Source organism: Podarcis liolepis (assembly GCF_965112155.1).
Source record: "Podarcis liolepis genome assembly, chromosome: 14".
In the NCBI taxonomy this organism is placed as follows: Eukaryota; Metazoa; Chordata; class Lepidosauria; order Squamata; family Lacertidae; genus Podarcis; species Podarcis liolepis.
Genome location: NC_139569.1, coordinates 32,220,203 through 32,240,201, shown reverse-complemented (window position 1 = coordinate 32,240,201; position 19,999 = coordinate 32,220,203). Strand labels below are relative to the sequence as shown.

Below are 19,999 nucleotides of genomic sequence, written 5' to 3'. Positions count from 1 at the left end.
TGGTCTTGTTAGCTAGGGATGATGGGAGTTATAGTCCCAAAACATCTGGAGGGACAAGTTTGCCTATGCCTGGTCTACCTCCTGACCACAGGATCCTCATCTGTTGAGGTCAGTAATTCAATAGCTTCCACTGTCTCAAGCCACTGAGGAGCATGAATGCATTTTTTGCATAGCCCCACAAGAGTGTGATGGTTCCCTCACACAGGGTGCCGAGCCTTCCCGCCTCCTTCCCAAAGCCCAGTGGGCCCTTGCATCAGAAAGGAGGTATGATGACTCTGACAGGGTCTGAGAGTCTTCCCTCTTCTTTCCTAAAGCCTAGTTAATGCTTATCCAGCTTTGGAAAGGAGATAGGAGGTCTCTAGGAACTCGCCAGAGTCTTTTGCCTCCTTTCCAAAGCCTGACACCTTGCTTAGGCGGTTTTGGGAAAGCAGCGCAAGGGTGTGTGTCAAATTTTGGGCTCACGCAAGGTGCCACATTACCAAGGTCCACCCCTGGGTCCACCCTTTATCCTATACAGTCCTTACCTCTGTGCAGTGGGTAGAGGGCTGCTGCACTCAGGTCCTGTTTGTGTGCTTCCCACAGGCATCTGTGTGAAACACAGTAGGGCTCTTCTCATTTTTTTATGGCATTACAGTAGTCACACTATAGTGTGATAGAAAGTTGGAGACAGATGATAGATACATGATAGATAGATAGACTGACAGACAGACAGACAGACAGACAGCAACTGGCAGCATCAAGATACACGAGGCTTGACTTGACCAGATAACAAAAGCAGTTCCGTTCTATTGTTTTATCCATTAGCCATAACACCATTCAATATAGCACAAAACGTTGGCTGCACTCCAACCCATCACTTATTTAATGCCAACTCTTGTTAACTCTTCGCAGCACAATTTCTAACTAGGGCTGAATGTTTCTGTCAATTTCAGTTCCTTAGTTTTCTCAACGCACCACATTTCCACATCAGTTTGATGCACATTTTCCGCAAAGATATGCATTTTTCTGCACATTGTTTGGATAGAGGATTGCAGTGCAAAATATGCAGAAGTGAAGATTTCAAAGGCTAGATATGTTTTTGATTCAAGAAGTGTGAATTAGGTAGGTTTGCATTAAAAAGTGAACCAAATTGAATTTATTCTGCATCCCTATCATACAGACAGACCCTCCAAGTGTCCCTATTTTCTAGGAACAGTTTTGGATTTACAGAAGCTATCCTGGTTTCGGACCAGATCCCAGAATGTTCCACTTTTCCTTAGGATGTCCCTATTTTCATTGGAGAAACGTTGGAGGGGGTATGGAATTATGTGACTCCCCGAGCCAAGGAGATAAGTAACTATGCAACCTTTAGAAGACATCTGAAGGCAGCCCCGTATAGGGAAGGTTTTTTAATGTTTAATGTTTTATTATGTTTTTATATATGTTGGAAGCCACCCAGAGTGGCTAGGGCAACCCAGTCAGATGGGCACAAAATAATAATAATAATAATAATAATAATAATAGACGTCCCTAGGTTCATCAGAGAAATGTGGTGAACCAAAAGTAACCCTAGCAAGATATGCAAATAAAACAAAATTACAAGTCCCTCAGTATCGTGCAGCAGTCTCCTTTCCTCCATTTTATTTTCTCACCCACTTAATCTCAGAATGTGGGAATGGTACTAGAGGAGGGTCTCAGATGGTTATCTTAAGGAGGTGGCAGGATTATTCAGGAAGAAGTGATTTTTCTGCTATTCTGGTCCAAGGCCCTTTAGGACAGGAGGCAGCCATCATTTGTCTCTAGCAAACATTTGGAATTATAGAGAAAATGCAAGTTGGGGGGGGGGGAAGGTTGCTGCGGAATGTACTTAGTAACAACAACAGCAGCAACACAAAATGGCTGCCACATCTAAAAGAGGAGGAAAAGAGAAAGGACCACAAAATTGTGTGGGCACGACCCCACTCATCATTGGGAAAAAGGAACCTACATCAGTCACCCCCCCCCCACTTGCTCACAGAGAGAAGCTCTTTGCAGGTCTCCTGTCTAGAGATTGGGAGGCCACATAAAATTCCAGTGAAACATGGGCATGTTTACAAGGGCATCTTCAATGCAGAAGATCCTGAACCTGTGCAAACAGAAAGTGAGCAGAAAGAGCAAACAGTGGGCGGTTTTTAACAGGGTATTTGCTGAGACCATTTGCAGGCACCATAGGAAGTATTGATGGGCATGATGGTTTGCCAGGCTCGTGACTGTTGATTTAGATCATTACAGATGGAAATCATATGAATGGAAGCCACTAATTTACACAGTAACATGATGCATTTGGATACTTCTGTGGGCCAAGGACTAAGTATAAAGGTAAAGTAAAGGGACCCCTGACCATTAGGTCCAGTCATGACCGACTTGGGAGTTGCGGCGCTCATCTTGCTTTATTGGCCAAGGGAGCTGGCATACAGCTTCCGGGTCATGTGGCCAGCATGACTAAGCCACTTTTGGCAAACCAGAGCAGCTCACGGAAACACTGTTTACCTTCCTGCTGGAGCGGTACCTATTTATCTACTTGCACTTTGACGTGCTTTCGAACTGCTAGGTTGGCAGGAGCAGGGACCGGGCAACAGGAGCTCACCCCGTTGCGGGGATTCGATCTGCCAACCTTCTGATCGGCAAGTTCTAGGCTCTGTGGTTTAACCCACAGCGCCACCAGCGTCCCGACTAACTATACTGACAGCATTTTGTAAACCCCCATTGTTGAGCTTAATAGCTCTGGGTTTCAGGACCCCCTGGCTGAATGAGACCTTTCTTATATTGTTCACCCACCCAGCGATGGAGCCCATTAGTAGCAGCAGATGGATGCAATAGGAGCCTGTGAGCTGCTCAGCATTTCGGCTAGGAGCAGAGAGAGGAATCCAGTGATAGTGGCTGCTTTTCATTCCTACGTGGAATATGAAAGCGCTGTTGTCTCACATCCTGTGCTCCATCCCTGACCCTGGGTGTTCCATCCTCTGTAGCCAGAGACCCCACAGGGTGGTGCCTGATGAGTGTTTGTGTGCCCTCTTCTCTGGATTTTAACCTCTCTCTACACACACACACACACACACACAGAGAGAGAGAGAGAGAGAGAGAGAGAGAGAGAGAGAGAGAGAGAGGCGCAATGGACACTTTGCTAATGTATTACTATATTGCTCACATCCTCAGGGAGAAAAACAAAGGCTCCAGACTTAGGTTTTTGTACCGGCATGCAGACTCAGCAGGCTACCTCCCACCCTTTCACTCTGGCTGACAGGAAAATACCTATTCAGGCTGGGTGGGGGGAAATTATAAAAGGGGACAATTCCTGCAGTAATCACTGGAGAGCACCCCTCCTTCCCCTCCATCTCTGCCTCCCCACCTCTGCTGTGTTTCAAGGCTACAGCTATATTCATTTCTCTCCCCCCCCCGCCACCCATTTGCCACTCCATGCAATCCCAGGTTTACAACATAATCTCCAGCTGCAGCTCTAATAATAACCCACAATTCCTCCGTCCCCTTTGTGTTTCTCAGAGTCAGTAATCTGGGTACCACCGCATCATGGCCCTGTAAAGCGACGGTGCATTTCCATGGCAACGAACTAATCCACAGGTGTAAGGTGATTGGGCACCTTTGGCACCAGAACAATAATTTGAAAGGTCCCCCCCCCTTCCTCTCTCCTTCCCCTCCTTGTCTTCTCCCTTTACACTTCACTGTTCTGCGGCGTCATGGATTTCATTCTATTGCAAGTCTCCGTGAAGATCATTACAATCTATTAAAGCAGGTGGAGTGATAAACCGCGAGGAAGAAAAGCATCTTCCTCAACAAACCATTATAAAAACATGTTAAGGGGGCATCTTATTAGGTCAAGCAGTGCCATGAGGCCTGAGACAACTTGTCCAAGGGGCCAAGTTGTGAAAGCAATGCAGGAACATTTCAGCCTGAGGGCGGGGCATAGTCTAGTACAGCCTCCCAGCATGGCTGACTAGGCCTGATGGGAATTGTAGTCCCCCCCAAAATGGGGGAGGTTGTGGGATGCTGGTTTTATGAGCTACATGGGCCTCTGTGTGCTCAGACGTCAGATCCCTCTCCTGATCCAGACGGGATCAAAGCATACCATCAGGCACTGTGATTGGCTGCAACACAATGTCTCAGGATTAGGCAGCATGGCATACCGTATTTACTCAAATGTACTCAAATGGCCAAATTAAGTCACAAAAATTAGGGTGCACATTAGATTTAATGGTGCCAGCAAATACTTTTTTTGGTTTCAAGATTTTGAAAATTGAGGTGTGCATTAGATTCGATGGCGCATTAGATTTGCATAAATAGAGTAATTTTGAGCCTGCTCTGCCATTAGGCAGAGTGAAATGGCTACCTCAGGTAAGCTGTAGCAGCCCTCTCCAGCCATTCCTGCTCACCCCGTGCCTGTTCTCACCTGATAAACAACTGAACTTTGTCTGAGGCCATGAAGAAAGCATGTGAGTCCAGGAAAAATAGAGTTAATATCGCTGCTGAGCTATGAAATTCGTTGAGTGACCCTGGACCAGTCTCTTGATTTACACTACCTAACAGGGTTGTTGTGAAGAGAAAACGAGATGATACCAGAGTGGCTGGACTCTGGGAATTCTGGGTTTGTGAAGGGAATAGAGCTCTCCAAAATAATCTCTCAGTATCCTTAGCAAACTATTGTTTCCAGGATTCTTTGTAGGAAGCCATGACTATTTAAAGTGGCATGATGCTGCTTTAAATCTGTAATTCAGATGGGGCCTTATCTGTTTGGCCAGGCTTTCCCTGACTCACAACATTGGACTCTGTTTTACGTGTTTCAAGCCCTTGAATTTCTGTTTTTAATTACATATGCTTGCTGGCTCCCCACAGGCATCTGTTTGGGCACTGTGAGAACAGGAGGCTGAACCAGTCAGACCAGTGGTCTGATCCAGCAGGCTCTTTTATGTACAGTGGTACCTCAGATTAAGTACTTAATTCGTTCCGGAGGTCCGTTCTTAACCTGAAACTGTTCTTAACCTGAAGCACCACTTTAGCTAATGGGGCCTCCTGCTGCTGCTGCGCCGCCAGAGCACAATTTCTGTTCTCATTCTGAAGCAAAGTTCTTAACCTGAAGCACTATTTCTGGGTTAGGGGAGTCTGTAACCTGAAGTGTATGTAACCTGAGGTACCACTGTACTTTTGTTTCATATTTCTGCATTTTGTTACATTTTTGTTTCAGTGATTTTTGTGTGTCTCTCTGTGTGTTTGTGTGTGTATAATATTGTACACCGCTTAGATATTATCGAACTCAAATTATTTAAAACTTTATAAATGCTTTTAAAGAAAGAAGTGTGTCAGTGCAACTCTCCAACCAAATAATGTATACAAAACATATACATTAGGGCAGAGTGTGCATAAAAATATTAGCAACAATAACATTTAAAATGCACTGTATTAGGGAATGCTGCCTTTTAATATTGGGAGTGTTAGGTAAAATCGCACACCAAAATGTGTACAGTATATGAATGGGAATTTGCATTAAAATGCTGATGAATTTTCATGAGGACCTTAACCCCACCCCCTACAAACTTATGTGGAAATGAGGAGAAGCAAAACTGACAGATTTTTCCAATCCTACTCACTGAAATTAATGAACCTATGCTTGTCATGTCTATCAGCTTAAATTGGTCTACTCTGAGGCAGCCCAATGTCCCCACTGAAATCTGTGGGGCCAAAAAAGTACATCGTTCAAGCCAGTGTGTGTACCTTTAAAAATAAAACAAGCAAACACGAAAGAATAACTTTAATTATTTCCTATGCAACGTCGAGAACTGTGCAAGAATTCAAAGCTTCTCATATATCCCAATGTAACCCACACAATGCTCAAGGTTCCCACTTCGGCACATTAAATAACAGCCAGTGACCTGTGTTTTATTATGACACACAGCTGTTTTATCGCCTAAGTAAATAAATCGCCATTGAGCCAAACTTTGGGAATGAAGATTTTGAATAATAACACAATTAACTTTTCCCACAAAGCTGCCTCCCGATCCACTTACTCTGAGGCGCTGCAAGCTGTGATTCCCACGTGAAGGATATCAACTTATTTCCTCTTCCTGTCAATCATCGGGACCATGTAGGCCGATGGTATGTCAGGTTGTGACCTTTCACTCTAGGCAAGAGCCCCAAAGCCACCAAAAAAACCCATTGAGTTTAATTATTTAGGCTGTTTCCAATAAATATAAAAAATGTGTGGCCTTAACGTATTTCACATGCTTTGTACAGAGCTGGCTTTCATATATATGAAAAGGAGCCTGTAAGCTCCAAACGTGGTATTGTGAGGGGTGGGGGGCAGGAGAGAGAGATCTATTGATCAACCAATAATCAAATCCTGTGACAGGCAAGGTTTACACCAATGTCTCTGAGTCTCTTTGCTTAACTATGTGGATTTATTGAATTCTGAGAGGAGTAACTAAGGCCACATATATACCATACATTTAAAACACCATGATGCCACTTTAGATGGGCATGGCTTCCCCCAAAGAATTCTGGGAGCTGTTGTTTTTTAAGGATGCTGAGAGTTGTTAGGAGGACGCTGTTCCCTTCCCGGAGTGGTTTATCAATCAATCTGCCTTCATAGGGAACACTGAGAATTATAGCTCAAGGGCTGGTTCTCCCTTTGGTGGCAGAATCCACAAGGGCAGCTGATCCAGCCTCCAAGGAATGCACCACATGTAGATCTTCCTTTGTTCCTGATGCACACTTTCCTCTTCTTCCCTGGTGGTGGTGGATGCCATTTTGTGGTTTGCCTCAGGTGTCAAAATGTCTTGGACAGGCCCTGTATAGCTCTGTATGCTTCCTAGAATTCTTTGGAGGGAGCCATAACTGTTTACAGGGGTACCATAGCTCTTTAAATGTATCATATTAAACCCAATCAGATGGGTGGGGTATAAAATGTTGTTGTTGTTGTTGTTGTTGTTGTTGTTGTTGTTGTTGTTGTTGTTCTTGTTGTTGTTGTTGTTGTTGTTGTTATTTGGTAACCACAGGAGAAGAGGGACGCGGGTGGCGCCGTGGGTTAAATCACAGAGCTTAGGACTTGCTGATCAGAAGGTGGGCGGTTTGAATCCCCGCCACGGGGTGAGCTCCTGTTGCTTCAAGTTTCAAGTTTTATTGCGGCCATCGCTTCTCGGCCTTTTGGCTAAGATCAAGTGTAGTGTAGAGCTCCTGTTGCTCGGTCCCTGCTCCTGCCAACCTAGCAGTTCGAAAGCACGTGCAAATAGATAAATAGGTACCGCTCCAGCAGGAAGGTAAACGGCGTTTCCGTGTGCTGCTCTGGTTCGCCAGAAGCAGCTTAGTCATGCTGGCCACATGATCTGGAAGCTGTATGCCGGCTCCCTTGGCCAATAAAGTGAGATGAGCGCCGCAACCCCAGAGTCGGACATGACTGGACCTAATGGCCAGGGGTCCCTTTACCTTTACCTTTTAATCACAGGAGAAATGTTGCCCCTTTGTTTAGGCTGTGAACAGACAATAACGTCCCCTTCCCCACAATGTCTGTTGATGCCCTACAGATATCCTGGGCTCCAGTTCCTATCAACTCCACTCAACATGGTTAGGGAAGATGGGAGGTGGAGTCTAGAAAATGTGGAGGACACCAAACTGCAGATCGCTGTGACAGGGACTTTATAGAACCATTAGAGGTGCCAGCAAATTCCGGCTTTAAAAAAAGCCATGGTTTAAATGTATGGCATTCATGTGGCTTCTGACAGATACAGATGCCACAGTTACAATGGAAGAAGACGAAGAAAAAGAAGAAGAAGAAGAAGAAGAAGAAGAAGAAGAAGAATAGTAGTAGTAGTAGTAGTAGTAGTTTGGATTTGATATCCCACTTTATCACTACCCTAAGGAGTCCCAAAGCGGCTAACAGTCTCCTTTCCCTCCCCCCCCCCAACAAACACTCTGTGAGGTGAGTGAGGCTGGGAGACTTCGGAGAAGTGTGACTAACCCAAGGTCACCCAGCAGCTGCATGTGAAGGAGCGGGGAATCGAACCCGGTTCACCAGATTACAAGTCCACTGCTCTTGACCACTACACCACACTGGCTCTCAATGGAAAAGGGAAGGTGGCCTTGATGGGACTTAAGAGGATGCCTCTGGTGACAGCATCAAGTGAATGGACAGAGAGTCATTTCAGTACACCACTTTTGTTCCCCGCTATTTGTTTGCATTCAGTGCTAACGCTGCCCATTCCCTCAGTAAGTGGTGGGTCCCTCCATCCTCCCTCCACCACACAACTTTCTTGGAACTGCAGCCAAGCAAAGACACCATCACTGACTTCCTCTGACCCATAACTGATCCAAGGGAATCCCAGTATGACCATCCAACTCAGAATAGGCCAATCCCTGGACCTGTGCCAACCAAGCCACTTGGCGATTGCTTCTGCAGAGGAAATGATTAATACGTAATGAGCTGTTAGCGGCCGTACGAATCAGTCAGGTGAAAGACCGGCGGTCAGGAGTACCCTGGATGAGGAATTAATTATGAGTGCTGATTTCTTTCTTTTTCTTTTTTACGAAACTCGGGCATTGCAAATATTTACGACTGTTGCACAACAAGCTTACCAGCTGGCACAGAAAGAGTAGAATTAAACATGAGCAATTAATGGATGCTTCTTTGTGGAAGAATGAATCCTTAAATCAGGAGTGCTTCAGCCAAGCATAACTTGGGAAGACTCTTCAAACACATAGCAGCGTTCCAAATTTCTGACTCCCTCGACCTTACTCATCCCACCCCTCTGCTGCAAGGGTTTTAGACCTGGAGTTAAGCATAGGCAAAGAGTCTATTTTATTTTAAATAGGCCTTCACTGAACGTTGGACTGGAAACAAACAAACAAACAAACAAGCTGGAGATTTCAGTGGGGTGAAAAATAACTCCTGCACATTGCTTAGACACTTGGCTATTACTTTGTAGACCTGTGATTTTTATTTTATTTTATTGCATCAGTGGGGAACTGGAGGTGGCTGGTGCTTGCCTCTGATGTGCTTCATGACTGACCTGATCAGAAACAGGAACGGGGGAGAATTTCAACTCAGTTCACATTTAAAGGCAAATCAACCTAATTCAAACTTTCCGAAACAGTGCATGAACTGAAACACAGCCATCCTTTGGAAGATGCACTTCTCTGAATTTTGCAAGGCAGTTCTCCAGTCAAGTTGTTAGCATCCATCTGTCTTAAGACACAATGGAGTGCGCTTCAGGAGGTGAAGTCAAACCACTGTGTTAGCAACACTGAAGTGATCTGTTTGGGGTGCAAGCCTGGGCAGTCTGTATGGAGTTCCTGGCCACACAGTGTACAAAAGTTCATATTCTGTGGTAAAGTGGGCAAAAAATCATTGCTTACCTTTGCAGTAGTGGCTGGGGCTTTTTATATTCTTTTAAACTTTTTTATTAATTAGTTTGTCACTATTTGTGGCAGCAGAAGCAGCAGCAGCAGCAGCAGCAGCAGCAGCAGCAGCTTCAGCAGAATCCCAGCTATCTTCTTGGCTGGGCTGCCACTATTTCACTTCCTGAAAAATAACCCAGATGTAGTGTGGTTCCTTCCATTGTACTCAATTACCTGGAACTGCATTGCATCTGGGATAAAGGAAATGACCGGCAGCCCATCAAAAATGGAACTGTGTTCCTATGAGAATTTAAGAAGTGGAGCAAGTCAAACACCAGTCTAGTCTGTTAGGATTCTTGCTCCGTGTTTGCAGTCATGAGATTCTTGTCTATCACATGACAGTGTATGTTTTCATTCCACAGTGTGGGAAGTGACAGAGACAGGATGTTTTGGTATTACTGTGTTCCATGAAGTGGGACTATTGTCTTTTGTTCTTTCTCTCTTTGCTGTCTGATGAGAAAGAGGAAGGAGCTAAGTCAGAATGCTCCGAGTGTGTTATATGTAAATAAAGTAGATTAGCCAAAATGCTGTGCTACTGAGTTCTGTTATGCAAACTGCAAATACTCTGCAGGATCCTAAGTGTGCTGATGCTTCTTGGTATCAGTCGCTGTGATGTTCGGGCTGGAGAAAGCTTTTGAAGCTCCCAACTGACCAGGAGGGAGAGAACATGCCAGTCGGGCATGTGTCTCTGCCAGGGTCCTACACCCGAGTAGGATGATCCTAGTATCCTGCTCTCACAGTGGCCAACCAGATGCCTCTGAGATGGCCACACAGAAAGCATGAGCACAACAGCCTTCTTCCTGCTCCAGATCCTCAAGAACTAGTATTCAGGGGCAATCCTGAGCTAAAGGGATCAATTGTTGACTTAGCATGAGATAATTTCCTATATCCTAAATCAGCTTTCCCTACAGGAGCTGCAGTCCGTAAGAACGTAAGGAGAATCCTGCTGCATCAGACCAAAAGCTCTTCTTGCCCAGCACCCTCTTTTCACAGTGACAAACCAGATTTCCATGGGACGCCTCCAGCCAGGACCTGAAAGCAACAACTCCCTCTCCCCACTTGCGATTGGTACCAGAGGTATAAAATGAATAGCGTTAAGGCCAAACAGGATGCACGGGGGTGGGACTTGAAAAGTACTACATATTAAACATTCATTAAGAAATAATAATAATAATAATAATAATAATAATAATAATAATAATATGCTCCTTTAAAGTCAAAAAGGAAACCCAGTTGTGGTGTGTTTGTGTAGAACAACCCAGGAAAATGGCACCACATAAACAGATCCATCTAGGGCATCAGACCCCTTCTTTGTTTTTACAGTTTTGAATCCTCTGGGTAATGCTTTATTTCCTAAGGCAGATAACAGAAATATGGAGAGAAGCAAAACAACAAAAATCTTCTCTTTTAAAAAGAAACACATCTGAAGGAAATGGAATGTTCTTTTTTAGAAAGCGCCAGCCTTATTCAGAAGTCAAGAGGTCAGAGGGTGAGTTTCTACTGAAGCAAAACGTTCAGGATAGATATTTCTCATCTGTCAGTCCCATTAAATACAGTTTCTTTTGGACTCAGAGCTAAGATATTGCTTGCTTGCTTTTTTTTTTTTTTTGGTTTCACTTCAAGTTAGCAAGATAATAAAGATTCCGTTGCCTTTTACAGATGTTTAAAGACATGATGAAGAAGACAAATTTCTCCAGCTAAAACCCTCAAGAAATGTCACTTCTGTGTCTTGCAAGAGAAAGCCAGCACATTCTCTAAATAAACATCTGCTAGGAACATTTGAGGGGAGGAACGGAGAAGAGGCACTTTAAATAATGACTTTGGTGTGGTTTGCTGGAGGAGGGGGGGGGTTGCCTTTTAAGCAAAACAAAAGGAAAAACAAACAAATGAACCACCAAGACAATGAATTTTACGGTGAAGTTTTGCCTTCCAAAGAAACTTTACTTTGCACAAACACTTTGGAGAAATATTCTGAAACAGCAAGGCAGAGAAAACACTACAGGGACACACACACACACATTACTTTTTTCTCAGAACTGGTTTTATCAATCATACTTGAAAGACTGTCATAAATCAGAGCTGGCTTTTACTTTCAGGAAGTCCCTGCTTTCCATTGTTATGCTAACTTGTTTTCTGACAATTATAACCAGGCTTGTATTTACATAATAATTGGATTTTGGTATTAAATTAAACTCTTGGAAGGGGAGGGGGAAAGAATATTACCCACGAATGTCAAAGAACAGTAAATGGGTGACACTAAGGAGACGCAAAATAATACACACTTAAAGCTCATCTCTGTCCTTCCAAGGAAGGCCTGGTGACAGGATCTAGTATAGTTTAGACAGCTGTTATGGCATCCTTTGCCAACTTATTGCCCTCCAATTGTTTTGGACCACAACTGGGAGTGGTTGCCCACATTCAGACCATAAATTTAAAGCTTTGTAATACCATTTTAGGGACGCGGGTGGCGCTGTGGGTTAAACCACAGAGCCTAGGACTGGCTGATCAGAAGGTCGGCGGTTCGAATCCCCGCAATGGGGTGAGCTCCCGTTGCTCGGTCCCTGCTCCTGCCAACCTAGCAGTTCGAAAGCACGTCAAAGTGCAAGTAGATAAATAGGTACCGCTCCAGCGGGAAGGTAAACGGTGTTTCCGTGCGCTGCTCTGGTTTGTCAGAAGCGGCTTAGTCATGCTGGCCACATGACCTGGAAGCTGTACGCCGGCTCCCTTGGCCAATAAAGCGAGATGAGCGCCGCAACCCCAGAGTCGGTCACAACTGGACCTAATGGTCAGGGTCCCTTTACCTTACCTTTAATACCATTTTAAACACTCACAGCTTCCCCCAAAGAATTCTGGGAACTGCAGCTTGTTATGGGTTCTGAGAGTTGCTACCATTACCTTGCACAGAGCTACAATGCCACAGTAAGAGGGCTTGAGTAATACGTAAGGTTGCAATATTGAGTTTGTGTAGTGCTTATGTGACTGTGAATAAAAGGTGGCTGGACTCATTGTCTCAGGGTTTAGGGGGGGAAGAGGTGACAAAACTGATTTCCAATAAGTGTCCCCCTTTATTTCCATAACAAGTCCTTGAGTCTGTACTCTGAATAGTGACACCAGGGACCTAGAAGGTGCATGGCTTGTAAGTCCAACCCCTGCACAGTCTCATCAGGACTGACCTTAAGGCAATTGGAGCAATTTGGCCAAATTGGGCCCCACGTGCCGTTCCTAAGGGCCCCCCTGCACCAGGGCAATCTAGATGGATTTTATTTATATCTATAAGATTTTGCAGCCTTTGGCTGTGAACTGGGGACCTACAGAAAAAAAATTCAAGTTGCGCTCCACTGCTTCAAATTGGGCCCCACTGGCTAGCCCTGAGTCTCATAGTTCCTGGGCCTGAGTTGCCCTGCCCTTGCATGAAGTCTTGGGTTTACAATTTTGGGAGAGGGGAGACTGCGGCACTGGGGGGTGGGCAGGTTGGCGAGACCCCCTAGATATAGAGGCCCTAGGCTTCAGTCTACTTAGCCTATACATAAATCTGGCACTGGTTACACCACTCTGAGAATTGTAGCTCTGTGATGGGTATAGGACCCTCTTAGCATTTTCATGAGGATGAACTGCTACAGGAAATGTGGCAAAAAGAAATATTAAAAATATTTTGACACCCCAATCTTGCCATCCTTTAAAAATGGTATAAAAACAAAACTAAACCCCAACCCATTTATTTTGCAAACAAGAGATTCACAATGGTTCCTGTGGAACTCACTTATGCAACCAGTGAAAGAAGTGCTAAAGAATAAAACAAGGCTAGTCAGGGAAGCTGGGCCCTGAGCTTTGCTAGTGTGTAGATATGGCATTCAAGGAAACAGCACTGAGCATGCTCAGAACATATACCAGTATATTGGATCCTGGGTCTAACAGCAATGTAGAGCTGGTAATGTAGCTGGATTTCCATCATGACAAAAAAGGAGGGGGAAACTGCATAACCAGAGCTAAGAGCCAGCAGTTCCATAGCATACATATTTACTATCATATTGTTTTTCCTGCTTCAAGACGGATGGGACCTCCTGGTCAAAGCAATACTTTTGGACTGTGATTTGCTATGTAGTGTGGAGAACACATTGACCAGAGAACAAGAGAATGACCTAAATGTGGGATATATCCAGCCTCAAATGACCAAAAAGCTTAACTTGAATGAATGAATGAATGAAGGGGTTAAGACCATAGAATAAGCTGTCCTGACAGGCTTAGCTAGGTCACACACCCTCACCTTGGGAAGAAAGGTTGCAACTCTTTGTTCTCTCTCATTCTACCATGTGAACCCTACCAGTATGTAGACCATGTGGCTTTAGCAAGCCGTTTACCAAATTTGAAACTAAGTTAAACTGCCTTTAATCTAAGTTAAACATTTCCTGCTGCTGTATGGAAAAGTGCATTAATTTGACTTTTGAAGGATTTGTAAGTAAACCATTTTTCATTTACCAAATGTGGTCAATGCTGAGGGAAGTGGGGAACTTTGGAATAAACTTAGGAGGTGATATTTTAAAGGTCTAACGGCCTATATTTCCCTGCTTTACTTGAAAGCCCAACATGATAGACACTACCTACATTGGCTCTCTTACTTCCCACTCAGAAGTACTTGTTTAAAATAACAGCGGGCCACTGAAACACATGTTTCATTGTGTGGTTGCCCTTTTCAATATATTGGCCAGCCAGCAGTTCTCTTTTCCAGAATATTCCATCTTTCTGTTTCCCTCCCAATAGATGCATTTTGTAGCTGCTGAACATACTCAGTCCTCTTTGATTTTTTTTTTTGGGGGGTAGGGGTTTATCTCCTTAGAATTTTCCCCCTAAGTTTTTTTTTTTATGTCTGCAAATCTTGGTGTTCCCCTGAGCATGGAGATGTCTTCCTCTTAATGTTGCATCCCACTTGGGAACTTAGGCTGAATGGCGGGTAATTAATAACAACAATAATAATTATTCATTGTACTCTTGTTTTTGATATAGTCCTGTTGGAATTCACCAGCTGAGTCTGCAATCCAGAGGTGTGATGATAAATAATCATTACACAGGGTCTTCTTCATGCAGCTTTAAGACCACAAGCTCCATGATGCAGTGCTACCTCCCAGCAGCTATGTCCTGTAGCCTAAGAGTTTCTACATAGCTTCTATAAACTTCTTGTTTTGAATCCAAAATAAACCCAGAGAAGAAAATAAAAGGCCATCAGGTTCTTTTTCTTTTTCAAAAGCTAGCTTCAAACTTTGGTTCTGTGGGCAAATGTGGAGAGAGAAATCTATTGCCAGGTCGAGTTTCAGAAGTTCTATATTTCTTATATTACTGGGAAACTGTCTAAAAAGCAACCTGAAATTGTTGGTGTGTATTGTTTATGCTGTTGTAGGGGGGAAACATCTACACACACACACACACACACACACACACACACACACACAATATCCTCTTCAAACGAGAGGAAAGGTTAGGAACGGCTTGTATAGCATTGATCAATTTACGCAAGTTTTCTTTCGACAGATCATATTAATGGGACTTCATTTTCTTTTATTCAGTCACCAGCCAATTTCTTCTTGTCTCTCGGAAAGAAAAAAAGAAAAGAAAAGATCAATGAACACGTCGTACCGTTTTTGCACAAAATCAGTCTCTATTTTCCCCTTAGACATTAAAAGACTTTGTTATTTTCATTTTTAATAGATTTTTTCTTCCCGCCCTTCTCTTGTATTCATCCCCCCTGTTGAGAATGCTTTAAAACCACTCTATTCTGCCTTATAGATTCTGTCTAAACAGCTCACATTTTCCTTTCTGCAATGGTTTGAGTACTACAAGTAAGTGGCAATTGGTGTGTGTGTGTGTGCGAAGCTAACCAAGGGAGTCATTGGTGGAAACGCACAAAGTAATTCTTACAGAGACTTCTAACTCTTGAATACTGTCAGATATCATTGTGTTCGTTTTAAGCAAGTTCAGTGAATTGAATAAGCTGCCTTATTTTATTTGTTGCATTTTTTTCCTACCTACCCTCTAAGGATTAATGTGAAGTCCCTCCCCCCCTTTTTATCCTCACAATGTAGGCTACACAGTGAGACAACAAGCAGTTCAAAGCTCACTCAACTTGCTATGTGACTATGAACTATATGTCAGGCATGGGAAACATTTGGCCTTCCATATGTTGCTGATGTACAACTCACATCAGCCTCATGATGGTGGGGACGGGGATGAGCACACCTCTCCAGAGATTGGGCCTCAGAACTGGGGTGAGAAAGCTTGGTTGTCATCCCCCCAGGTGCTTAAGGTGTCCCAGATAAAGTTTTTGGCAATATTGAAGCATAGCCAATAGCTGGGGGTGATGGGAATTGAAGTTCAGCAACATCTGGAGAGCCAAAGGTTCCCCATACCTAGTATATGTGATGCGTGGGAACGGGCTTATCTGCCAGTTTCCGTTTCTCCTTTTTGCTGTCTTAAGTTCAGGTGCCCACATTTATACAACTGTTTGTGGCTTTTTAATTTTTTTAAAAGCCCTTATAATTTTTTTGAGCCTTTTAGTGATTTTTTTTTCATCTGAAAGCCAATACGTTTGTATGCAATTTTGCCCAACATACACATTTCCGCAAAGAAAATTCCCTTAATTTTTGTATTTTATTTTCACTAATATGTGCATTTTTATGCTGCACACTTTACCTCCAGTAAGTGCATTTTGGTAAACGTTACCAGGCTGCAGAAATCCAATGCGAAATTTGGAGAAACGTGAATTTTGTAGTTCACTTATTGTTTTGGGAAGCGTAAATTCAGTAGAGTCAGCCATCTACATGTCTGCTCCAGCCACATGCAAAACAGGGTGGAGAGTATTATTTGCACCAAAAAGCTCACATGGAGAAGGAGAGGAATACTCACGCCACCACCTGACCTGGCTTCTCTCCACTGCTTAGCACCACAATCCTGTGCATGCCACCTCAAAAGTAAATTTCGCTAAGTTCGACGCAGCGTATTCTTAAGCAAATGCCATGATTCTACCTCCACAATTGGAGCCATTATTATCTCTGAATACCAGCTGCTGGAAACGGCAAGTGAGGAGAGTGCTGTTTCACTCAGATCCTAGGCTTCCCATAGGCACGTGACTGGCCATTGTGAGGACAAGATGGCTGTGCTTATCATCTTATGATGAGCAGCTTTCTCCCACAGCCTCCCTCCCAAGCAATAAGTGAGTTTGGGTGCTGAATGTGGTGGAGGACAGTGAGGTAAGCTGAGGGAGCAGTGGGTTTCGCTCACTTCTGCTTCGTGTACAGAATAGGGGGCCTCACCCTGTTTTACACATGAACAGGCCAGAAGCATGCATGAAATAAACCTGGGTGCCCTGCCACATCCAGCCTGGCCCTAAGTGAGGACTAGAAATTTCGTTACCCCAATCTGAGTTGTAAGAACATTAGAGGAGCCCAGCTGAATCAGGCCAAAGGCCCACCTCATCAAGCATCTTGTTCTTGAAGTGATCAATTAGATTCCTATAGTAAGCCTATAGTAAGAACCTGAGTGCAGTAGTACTCCATACCCTCCAACATTTATCTGATTAAATGAGGGATGATGATAATATAATAAAAATAAAAATAAAAATAATAAAAATACCCCGTCCATCTGACTGGGTTGCCCCAGCCACTCTGAGTGGCTTCCAACATCTATTAAAATATAACAAAGGTTATACAGGGCTGCCTTCAGATGTCTTCTAAAGGTTGTATAGTTACTTATCTCCTTGGCTTGGGGACCACTCCATACCCACCAACATTTCTCCGATGAAAATCAGGACATCCTAAGGAAAAGCGAGACATTCGGGGATCAAACCAGAAACTGGGGTGGCTTCTCTAAATCCAGGACTGTCCCTGGAAAATAGGGACACTTGGAGGGTCATCATTACATATGTGGGACAGAATTCCATCATTTATGCACCGTGTGAAAAAGTGTTTCTTTTTTAAACAGTCCTGAATCTTCCAACTGTGTGGCCCTGAGTTCTAGAAGTATGAGAGAGGGAGAAAACCTCTCTCTTCACACTGTGTGTAATCATATACCCTAATATCATGTCTCCTTTTACTCAAACGTTGCAACCTTTCCTCAGAGTGAAGTTGTTCAAACCCCTTGATCACATTGGCTGCCCTTTTCTCAACCTTTCCCAACCCTACAATATCCTTTCTGAGGTGTACAAAGTGTTCCAAGTGTGGCTTCACTATTGATCTGCAGAAATCTGATTTTGTGTTACGCCATGCCCACACGGCAGCCATGCTGTTATGCCACGTCCCCATGGCAGCCATTTTGTGACTGGCAACCCACAAACATTTTCTCAAAGTTCAAAATGTGCCTGCTGCCACAGATGGGTGCTATTAAATGCTTCCTTTCCTTAATTTTGGATTCCTGCCCTCCCTACTTCTCCATCATCCCTTTCCCTGTTCTCAGTTTTTTCTTTGCTTTGCTTCTTGACATTGCCATTTGGAAAAAAAAAAAAAAAAACATCGATGAAGAGGTCCTAGTCATCACGGCATAAAATAAGCCTCAATTTTACTTTACACTAAGCAAACAAACACACTTACTTCTTTATTCCTCTAATTATCAGTATTGTTCATAAAGGGGATGCATCTATAGCCTCTCCTTTGCCCTCTACCCCCTGCAGCTAAATTTCCCAAAGATGCTTTGCCATTTCAAAGAAAATTAAGTGTGAAGAATGAACAATTTGATTTTTATTTTTATTCTAAAAACACACGCACAGAACATATTGATACTGTCAAAATGAAGAGCTATTTGATGATTTTCCTGCCCCCAGTGAAGCGCTAGTATCAGGAACAGTAGGGGTTGCAACCACGACGCAGAAAATAGCATAGTAATAGCAAACTGTGTCATGTTCAGAGCTCCCAGCTTTCTTGAGCAAAGGGGGGAGCAGCCTTTTTATAGGGCAACTTGCCTTGTGAGCAGACAGCACTGGAGGCATATGGTACTTTGTAATGTCGCATTATTTACAAATATACAGGCTTAGCCCAGGGAAGCAGGCAAAGACTCAGGCAGGCAGCGCAAATTTGCAAAGCGTCTCCAATTCTCCAGAAGCAAATGGCAATATTTCGGTTGCCAAACTGTTGCTCCCCTGCCTCCATCTAAGCTGTTGGAGGACTGTCCAGTAGATCTGCAGTAGATTTGCAGCCAGCAGATCTCAAATGCCATCAGTGCTGACTTAAACAAGCATCCTCTACCTATTAGTGTTGCTATATTTCAAGAAGTGAAAATCTAGACAAAAGTTGCGGAGCTTTTTTGCAGTATCTTATTGCAATATCTTAACAAAATTCACCAAAATCTACACTTCCAACATGGGTTGCCATACGTCTGGACTTTCCTGGACATTTCAGCAATTTCTGCCCAGACACTATTTCCAACAATCGAATCCTGGCTATGTCCGGAATTCTCCGGACGTATGGCAACCCTACTACCTATCAATGCCCATGAAATAATCAGAGATTTATGATTACCCCGTTTCATGCTCCTAGCAACCCTGCAAGGTAGGCAAGGCAGGATCAACCACTGATGTCCCTGGCTGAGTGGAGAACCAAATCTGGGAACTGTAGTTTGCTAAGGGTGCTGCGAACCACAACACTGTGAGGGGTCTTCTAGCAACTCTCACCATGCTGGCAAAGCAAAAGTCTGAGAATAGAGTTGTCTCCTCACTTGGAAAAAGTGTCATAAGGCTGTGTTGGAAATGGGATGGCAAAGGTCTCTTCATCTTGAAAGCTCTTTAAGGATTTACAACTCCGGCCACTCAGTGATTTGAAATGGACATCCAGACAGTCCATATATAATAATAAACTGAGTGACAGTTTTGATTCATGGTGTACTCAGCCCAGCCCATATTGGGCCAACCCACCCCAAATTGCCCCAGCGAACATCCACCCCAACTAAGATCCAGTCTCAAATCAGTTCTGCGGTATATTTTTTAAGGAGTTTTAAAACAGAGGATTTAGTTCTGAGGCGAACATGCTGGGAAAGCAGACTCCTTGCCAAATGCCTAACTCTCTGACAGCTCTAGATCACACTAGGCTGGCCCAGGGCGGGCTTAATGTGACTGGGCCCAAGACCCGATCCCTTGAATAAGCCCTTTTGCATTCACGATTCAGACTTCCATTGAATCCAGTGCACAGCTCAGGTTTTGATAGCTGGGGCACAGGAACATTTCTGGATTAAAATCAGAGGTGCCCCTCCCTCTTTTCATGATCTGCTCTCAGAACACTGAGCAACTACAGAATATCTCCATTACAGGAAATAACTTTGTTTGTGTGTATGTTTATATATTATAGATATAGAAATAGGTATAGATCCCTCTGCAATTACGGGTTGTTATTGTTGTTTTGTTCTGTTCTTGATTGCAGCTTTATTTTCATATTTTTAAGGAATAGAAAAGGAAGCTTCAATAAAGAACAGCGTGCTGATGAGGAACAGATCGGCCAGCCTTTGTATTGATTGGTAATCAATTGAGATAGTCAAGTCAGTCAGAGAGAAGTGAGTTCGGGTCAAGAAACTGTCAGAGGCAGTATGTATCTCCAAATGCCAATTGTGGGCA

The 19,999-nt window shown here is 43.7% G+C and overlaps 1 long non-coding RNA gene across 1 annotated transcript in view; it reads left to right on the top strand.

Moving 5' to 3' along the window:
- The window catches only part of LOC310693333, a 30,190-nt gene extending 15,586 nt beyond the window's left edge, over positions 1-14,604 (top strand). The window contains exons 2-3 of the long non-coding RNA XR_014519095.1: positions 10,329-10,494; positions 14,419-14,604. This is a non-coding gene — a long non-coding RNA (uncharacterized lncRNA). The remainder of the gene's footprint in view (positions 1-10,328; positions 10,495-14,418) is intronic.
- The last annotated feature ends 5,395 nt before the right edge of the window (positions 14,605-19,999 follow it).